The sequence below is a fragment of the Coffea arabica genome, chromosome 6c (assembly GCF_036785885.1).
Source record: "Coffea arabica cultivar ET-39 chromosome 6c, Coffea Arabica ET-39 HiFi, whole genome shotgun sequence".
Taxonomy (NCBI): Eukaryota; Viridiplantae; Streptophyta; class Magnoliopsida; order Gentianales; family Rubiaceae; genus Coffea; species Coffea arabica.
Window position 1 is genome coordinate 46650282 of NC_092320.1, and position 9130 is coordinate 46659411.

At 38.4% G+C, this 9130-nt stretch overlaps 1 long non-coding RNA gene across 1 annotated transcript; it reads right to left on the reverse strand.

Moving 5' to 3' along the window:
- Positions 1–7984: 7984 nt before the first annotated feature.
- Positions 7985–8907, reverse strand: LOC140008121 (uncharacterized). The gene is made up of 2 exons (XR_011815524.1): positions 8838–8907; positions 7985–8204 (listed from the first exon to the last, which is right to left on the reverse strand). It is a non-coding gene; the product is annotated as an uncharacterized lncRNA (long non-coding RNA).
- Positions 8908–9130: the final 223 nt, after the last annotated feature.

The window sequence follows — 9130 nt, forward strand, 5'->3', positions numbered from 1 at the left end:
GAGTAAGTCTTAAAACATGTAAGCAAGTACAATGAGACTCGATAACGAGTCATAAAGCCATGCCAACCACAACCCCAATAAGGTTTCATATGCATATATAAGCATTAGAGCAAACCAGAAATTAAGAAATGGCATTAGCTTAGGCCTTAACAAAAAAACAGTTTTCGTCATACTTTTGCGGTAATGACACAAAATGCGCTACGCTTATCGGATGAGGGTGTAAGACCCACCATCTCGAAGCTAAAAGACAGGGCTACAACAATGTAGAAGGCCACTCAGTCCAAATCCTAGCACAACTAGGTCAAAAATGCAGAATACCACAACCTGAACCGTAATTGCAGGTTTACAAATCACACAATGCTGTAATGAACACAACTCAGTCTATACAAGTCCAAATGCCGAAATTCCAAAGGCATATGTTAGCTAAGACATCCAGCTACATTTAATCAGAAGACACCAACAACAAAATCCAAACCAATTCCAGTCAAAATGGCCGATTACAAGTGCAGTTTTCGCATTCTGATCAACCCAGAATAGCAACAGTAAAATCGACATATCTCACTCTACACTAGTCCAAATGACCTGAAATTTTTCAGCCACTTCAAACTCATCAATACCTACAAGTTTCATGTTTTGAGCAAAGTCCAATTCGGCATCTAACCCTATGATCCAAAGCCGGACAGAATTAGGGGTTTTGAAACCCTATATTTTCACAATTCATTCCAAACCCAAAATTGGTTGTAATTATCACTAATTCACATCTACTAGAGTCATTCCCCCTCATCATCAACCATCATAGATGACCACAACATCACATTCATATTAAACCAGAAAATTCCTCAAAAATAGAAAAACTTCACCAAATCACTTTAAACCAAGATAAAAACCAGAAATTTCAGCACTTTAATCACTACTAAGCATAACTTAAGCATCATTAGGTGTAGGAGGAAGTTTGAGCATCACTTACCAAGAAAACAAGAGAGAGGAAGTAGGAGGACACCTTAGCTCTCCAAGAAAGCTTCACCAAATCACTCACTATCACTAACTAAAGGGATTTTATGGAGTAATTGCAAGATCAAATGGTTGGATGGTTCACCTTGAGCAAGATTGGAGCTAAAACTTGAAGAGTTTCTTGCTTCCTTTTGGAGAGAGAGGGCCGGCCATATGAGGAGAAGAAATGGTGATTTTTGAACAATTTTGCAAGATTTTTACTCAATTTGGTCAAAAGTCAAAAGTGTGAATAGTTGCCAACAAAGTCCAACCAATGGTTGTGTGACACTTGTCACTCCATTAATGCAATCTTATCACTTCTTTTTCTCTCTCACATCAATCATAATAGCTTCCTCTAATTATCTCTTAACACCCGATAAAATAATTCCAGTATCCAAAACTTAATCTAGTTGGCCGAAATCTTCCGAACTTTTCACACTAGTGGGTCCCACGTCCGGTATACGCTCTTAATTTCTCAAAATCTCTTCGATACTAAAAAAATCATCTAAAAGCTATATTTACTCATAAAAATAATCTAGAAAATTTTCCGGATACAGAAAGTGTAGAAAACAAATCATTGAAAATAAGAAAACCTAGAAATATAATAAAACCTAGAAATTGGAAAAATTACGGGTTCTCACATATTCATTAAAAGGATACGGGCTCACATGGAGCTATTCGTTTGTTTGTTCGTTCCCCTGACATTTCCCCTTATTCCTCCAATCGTTTGAAAATACATTTTTTTTTAAGTAGAATCCCTCATTCATCCTTTTGTTCGTTCATCCCCTTTTCCGGACTTTGACCGGACTCCACCCATCCGACCATTGGCCGGACTACACCCGACCATTGGCCGGACTCCACCCATCCGGACGTAGCCGGACTACAAGGTAATACTCGAGTATACCAAATTCACCCAGGGTCACCATATCGCCCGACCGAGTCCGCTTCTGGCTCGAGTCGATCGGTAACGAAGGGTAGTGGCCAGTTCAGCCCAAAGGCTTACATCATGCGCAACTAGCATTTAATCATTAATCATTGAAATTTTCATATTTATTTAGGTCGAGTGCGATAAAGTACACACTCGCCTAGAAAACTCGTTTTAACAATCATCGAAAGCACTTAACACGTTATCAAACAATTATACCAGTCATGAAGTCAAGAAGATACAACCAACAAGGAACTAATGCAATCGAGTAAATAATATACAATCGAGTAAATAATGCAAGAAAACAGTTCAAAAGTAACTTTTGGAAACAGTTAAAAGTAAATAATGCAGGAAACGGTTCATAAATAACTTCAGAAATAGTTTGAGGTCACTCACCTCCATGGCTCAGAAACCATCTATCATATATCATTGCCTTGCTCAAATCCAATTCTTAGATCACAAACTCAATGCAAACAAGTCCTTTAAAAGTTCGGACAGCACTTCCCCTAAATTTGCTAACTTTTCCAGCCATCATGGCTTCATTATTTCCTCAGCCAGTCCCAAAGGTACACACACAACAACAAGTTCATCCAATAGCCATTCAGCAAGCTCCAAGTAGTACAAAGACAAGTCAAGCTAGGAAAAAGTTTGGAAATGAAAGTTAACCTTAAAATCAGAAAAATAGTTTTGACGTCATTTTCCGGTAATGCTACAAAAGGCGCTACGATTGTCGGATGAAGATGAAAGATACACCGTTTCGAAACTAAGAGATAGGGTTACAATATTGCAGAAGGTCACTCAACCCAGTTTTGAGTGTAACCAGGTAAAAAATGCAAGATACCATACCAGAATCACAAAAACAGATTCACAAAACGCATTCTAGCGGAAACATCATAAATCAGGCTATCCAAGTCCAAATCCAGCAATTCCAAAACCAGCTGAAAGCTAAAAAACAGGGATAAATTTCATCAGAAGGCCTCAACAACTAATTCGGAAGCAATTCCAGTCAAAACAACCAATTACAGACGCACTTCTCAATTTCGGGTAAAACCAGAACAGCAATAGTAATTTCGACTTTTCTCATTCCACAATATTCCGATTGACCTGAAATTTTGTAGGCACCTCTAAAATGTCATTACCTACAACTTTCATGTAAGCAAAGGCCAATTCGGCATCTATCTAGGACCTAAAAATTCGGACAGAATGTTCATCACAAAACCCTGATTTTCTGAAATTTCTTCCAAAACAGAAATTGATTGCAATTAATCACTTTTTCCACCTCATAGAGTCCTTAAACATCATTTCCAATCATCATATACAGCCACACAAGCATGTTCATATGACAACAGAAAAATCCCCAATAATTATAAAACTTCACCAATTCAACCAAAATCAAGATTTAATCCATAAATTTGCATCTTATACAACCACCAAACATGATTTGAACATCATTAGAGGAAGGAGAGGGGTCCTTCACAACTCACCTTAGCAATACAAGAAAGAGAGCAATTAATCACCTTAGCTTTCCAAACAACTTCACAAAACACCTCAAGACCACTTAGCAAAGAGATTTTATGGAAAGATTTGGAGTTTTATTGGTTGGATTTGAAGATTGAGCAAGAAATAGAAGGAAGAAATTGAGAGCTTTTCTTTCTTTCTTGAGCAAGAACATTCGGCCAAGAAGCTTGCAAAATGAAGCTTATTTTGATCAAATTTTTTGTATTTATTTGGTAAAGGTAAAGGTAAAGTCAAATGGTCAAAGTCCAAGATTAAATCACAAGGTGACACTTGTCACCTTTTAGTTCAAAACTTATCTTTTTGTCTCTCCACTACAAATATCTTAACACCTTGTAAAATAATATCACCTAATACAAAATTCCAACAAGTTGTCAAAAAATATAATGCATTTACCGCACTTGCGGGTCCCACGTTCAAAATACGCTCTTAATATCTCAAAAACTAACCGATAGTAGAAAAATCATTTTAAAACTATCTTTGCTCATAAACTTTATCTGGGGAATTTTTCTAATCAAGAAAATGTAGAAAAGGCGGGCGAGTAAAAAAATAAACCCTAGAAAATTAGAAAATTTCCGGGTTCTCAAACTCATTTTTTTTCGGGGCATCACAATCTCCCCTCCTTAAAAGAATGTCGTCCTCGACATTCCCTCTTGTACCAATCAAGTCAAGACATCCCGCACAAATCTCTCAAGAGTCAAATCAAACCCACAGTCCGGCATCCTAAACTTCAAGCCTAGGATACACTACAGAGATCTGAAGCCTAAGCTCTGATACCAATTGTGACGGCCCCACCTCCCCCTAAGGCGAACCAGAGGGTTCGGCGGGCCGCCTGCCCGGCTCTCGCCGGGACTCAGTCGATCACTAAAGTCCTCAAATGAATTACAAGAATAAACCTCAAATATACATCACATTGTCCACAAATACACATCCAAGTCTCCAATAATTACATGTCTCAAATGCAGCGGAAACTAATTCCCAACTATACATCAAATGATTCCAAATCCAAATTATACAAGATATATGCCATCCAGTCACGTGAACAAGTACTACAAGTTCTTCGTTGGCCACGAGCCCTATGGAGGGGAATAAAATAGTTTTGGGGTGAGCTAAAAGCTCAGTGAATAACCAGTAAAATCAGTAATCAAATCGGTTTAGCAATATTTCATTTTAATGATGTCATAAATCAAATGATAAGTCCAGAAACAATTACAACATTTACAAAAATGTTAAATATGGAGTATCAATAATTCAAAAAACATGTACAATGGAAAGCGATAGTAACATATTCATTAAAAGGATACGGGCTCACATGGAGCTATTCGTTTGTTTGTTCGTTCCCCTGACATTTCCCCTTATTCCTCCAATCGTTTGAAAATACATTTTTTTTAAGTAGAATCCCTCATTCATCCTTTTGTTCGTTCATCCCCTTTTCCGGACGTTGACCGGACTCCACCCATCCGACCATTGGCCGGACTCCACCCATCCGGATGTAGCCGGACTACAAGGTAATACTCGAGTATACCAAATTCACCCAGGGTCGCCATATCGCCCGACCGAGTCCGCTTCTGGCTCGAGTCGATCGGTAACGAAGGGTAGTGGCCAGTTCAGCCCAAAGGCTTACATCATGCGCAACTAGCATTTAATCATTAATCATTGAAATTTTCATATTTATTTAGGTCGAGTGCGATAAAGTACACACTCGCCTAGAAAACTCGTTTTAACAATCATCGAAAGCACTTAACACGTTATCAAACAATTATACCAGTCATGAAGTCAAGAAGATACAACCAACAAGGAACTAATGCAATCGAGTAAATAATGCAAGAAAACAGTTCAAAATTAACTTTTGGAAACAGTTTAAAAGTAAATAATGCAGGAAACGGTTCATAAATAACTTCAGAAATAGTTTGAGGTCACTCACCTCCATGGCTCAGAAACCATCTATCATATATCATTGCCTTACTCAAATCCAAGTCTTAGATCACAAACTCAATGCAAACAAGTCCTTTAAAAGTTCGGACAGCATTTCCCCTAAATTTGCTAACTTTTCCAGCCATCGTGGCTTCATTATTTCCTCAGCCAGTCCCAAAGGTACACACACAACAACAAGTTCATCCAATAGCCATTCAGCAAGCTCCAAGTAGTACAAAGACAAGTCAAGCTAGGAAAAAGTCTGGAAATGAAAGTTAAGTTTAAAACCAGAAAAATAGTTTTGACGTCATTTTCCGGTAATGGTACAAAAGGCGCTACGATTGTCGGATGAAGGTGCAAGATACACCGTTTCGAAACTAAGAGATAGGGTTACAATATTGCAGAAGGTCACTCAACCCAGTTTCGAGTGTAACCAGGTCAAAAATGCAAGATACCATACCAGAATCACAAAAACAGATTCACAAAACGCATTCTAGCGGAAACATCATAAATCAGGCTATCCAAGTCCAAATCCAGCAATTCCCAAACCAGCTGAAAGCTAAGAAACAGGGATAAATTTCATAAGAAGGCCTCAACAACTAATTCGGAAGCAATTCCAGCCAAAACAACCAATTACAGACGCACTTCTCAATTTCGGGTAAAACCAGAACAGCAATAGTAATTTCGACTTTTCTCATTCCACACTATTCCGATTGACCTGAAATTTTGTAGGCACCTCTAAAATGTCATTACCTACAACTTTCATGTAAGCAAAGGCCAATTCGGCATCTATCTAGGACCTAAAAATTCGGACAGAATGTTCATCACAAAACCCTGATTTTCTGAAATTTCTTCCAAAACAGAAATTGATTGCAATTAATCACTTTTTCAACCTCATAGAGTCCTTAAACATCATTTCCAATCATCATATACAGCCACACAAGCATGTTCATATGACAACAGAAAAATCCCCAATAATTATAAAACTTCACCAATTCAACCAAAATCAAGATTTAATCCATAAATTTGCATCTTATACAACCACCAAACATGATTTGAACATCATTAGAGGAAGGAGAGGGGTCCTTCACAACTCACCTTAGCAATACAAGAAAGAGAGCAATTAATCACCTTAGCTTTCCAAACAACTTCACAAAACACCTCAAGACCACTTAGCAAAGAGATTTTATGGAAAGATTTGGAGTTTTATTGGTTGGATTTGAAGATTGAGCAAGAAATAGAAGGAAGAAATTGAGAGCTTTTCTTTCTTTCTTGAGCAAGAACATTCGGCCAAGAAGCTTGCAAAATGAAGCTTATTTTGATCAAATTTTTTGTATTTATTTGGTAAAGGTAAAGGTAAAGTCAAATGGTCAAAGTCCAAGATTAAATCACAAGGTGACACTTGTCACCTTTTAGTTCAAAACTTATCTTTTTGTCTCTCCACTACAAATATCTTAACACCTTGTAAAATAATATCACCTAATACAAAATTCCAACAAGTTGTCAAAAAATATAATGCATTTACCGCACTTGCGGGTCCCACGTTCAAAATACGCTCTTAATATCTCAAAAACTAACCGATAGTAGAAAAATCATTTTAAAACTATCTTTGCTCATAAACTTTATCTGGGGAATTTTTCTAATCAAGAAAATGTAGAAAAGGCGGGCGAGTAAAAAAATAAACCCTAGAAAATTAGAAAATTTCCGGGTTCTCAAACTCATTTTTTTTCGGGGCATCACAATCTCCCCTCCTTAAAAGAATGTCGTCCTCGACATTCCCTCTTGTACCAATCAAGTCAAGACATCCCGCACAAATCTCTCAAGAGTCAAATCAAACCCACAGTCCGGCATCCTAAACTTCAAGCCTAGGATACACTACAGAGATCTGAAGCCTAAGCTCTGATACCAATTGTGACGGCCCCACCTCCCCCTAAGGCGAACCAGAGGGTTCGGCGGGCCGCCTGCCCGGCTCTCGCCGGGACTCAGTCGATCACTAAAGTCCTCAAATGAATTACAAGAATAAACCTCAAATATACATCACATGGTCCACAAATACACATCGAAATCTCCAATAATTACATGTCACAAATGCAGGGGAAACTAATTCCCAACTATACATCAAATGATTCCAAATCCAAATTATACAAGATATACGCCATCCAGTCACGTGAACAAGTACTACAAGTCCTTCCTTCGCCACGAGCCCTATGGAGGGGAATAAAATAGTTTTGGGGTGAGCTAAAAGCTCAGTGAATAACCAGTAAAATCAGTAATCAAATCGATTTAGCAATATTTCATTTTAACGATGTCATAAATCAAATGATAAGTCCAGAAACAATTACAACATTTACAAAAACGTTAAATATGGAGTATCAATAATTCAAGAAACATGTACAATGGAAAGCGATAGTAACATATTCTGTAACAGCTCCACTTTCCCCTAAGGCGAACCAAAGGGGTTAGCGGACTGCCTGCCCAGCTCTCGCCAGGACTAACGAGGCAGACTAGAACTATCTATAGCAATCCGAAACTTACAAACGAGCATAAACAGATCAAAATGGTAAAATAACCCAAAATAAAAAAAAATGAAATCCGGAGTCGGTCATGAATAGTAACCGACCCGTCAAAACCCAACCGAAAGAGCACGCAAACATTCACATCTGAACTTTAGCGATTACAATCCAAAAGGACATTCAAAAGTTTTCAAAAGTTAATACATATACACGGTTTGCCAAATCAAAAGAGAAAACGCCCCAAAAGTACACTTAGGGTTTTAATACATGAGCTATACAAAAGATATGTTCAACTAGCTCAATTTGGCAGCCATTTGCCAAATCCAGACCAAAAGGGCAAAATTTTCCTATAAGGAAAACAAAAGGAACAGAAAGGGGTGAGCTTGCGCTCAATGAGGTACCAAACAGATAGCATTAAAATCATGGCATTTCACATTTAACAAATCAGACACACATGTCAGATGTAAAGCAAAGGAACCAATGATTCGAATCAGAAGGATACGGGTGGCTCTCAGGAGCCAAATTTCCAGCGCAGTACTTGATCCAAACCGGTTGACTCTCCGTCAACGTATATAGAACCAACGCGTCCGTAGACCCCTCTTATCACCGAATTCCGTCCACCAAACACCCCTTTACCGGGCGCGCTCACCTCAAACGAACAAAATGGTAATACTCGAGTATACCCGGAATCAAGGGTCTCAATACCCAAAATCCCCGAACAGACTACCGTGGTTCGTTATCTAATCGTCCAGGCCCTTGCCGGCCCGACTCGAATAACTTAGCCACAGGATTGAGCTCATAGGTCATAGAAATCCGAACAGATGCAGACATAGATAACAGATTCAAATTTTGCATAGTAAATTGGCATATGATCAGACTAGAGAACGAGTGTGATAAAGTACACCCTCGTCTCGAACAAATAAACAGATTGCAGAGCAAAAATCAAGTTAAACAGCAATGAAGGGGAGTGGTACACTCACCGGCTCAACTTCAAAAGTTTTTACTTCAGATTGGCCTTAATCGCCAAGAAACCCTAAAATAACCAAAATAAAACCAATTGAAGGTTTCACATCCATAATCGAGTAAACACAATGCACATGAGGCTCGACTACTAGTCGTATGCCTTGCCAAAATAATACTAATGCAGGGGTACAAAACATGATTTTCTTGGAAACGAAAAGGTAACATGAAGACTTAGGCGCAAACAACCCAAAAGCCTTTCATTTCCACCAAAAGGCAAATTCAACTTGACGGAACCAAACGGCCTAGAAAA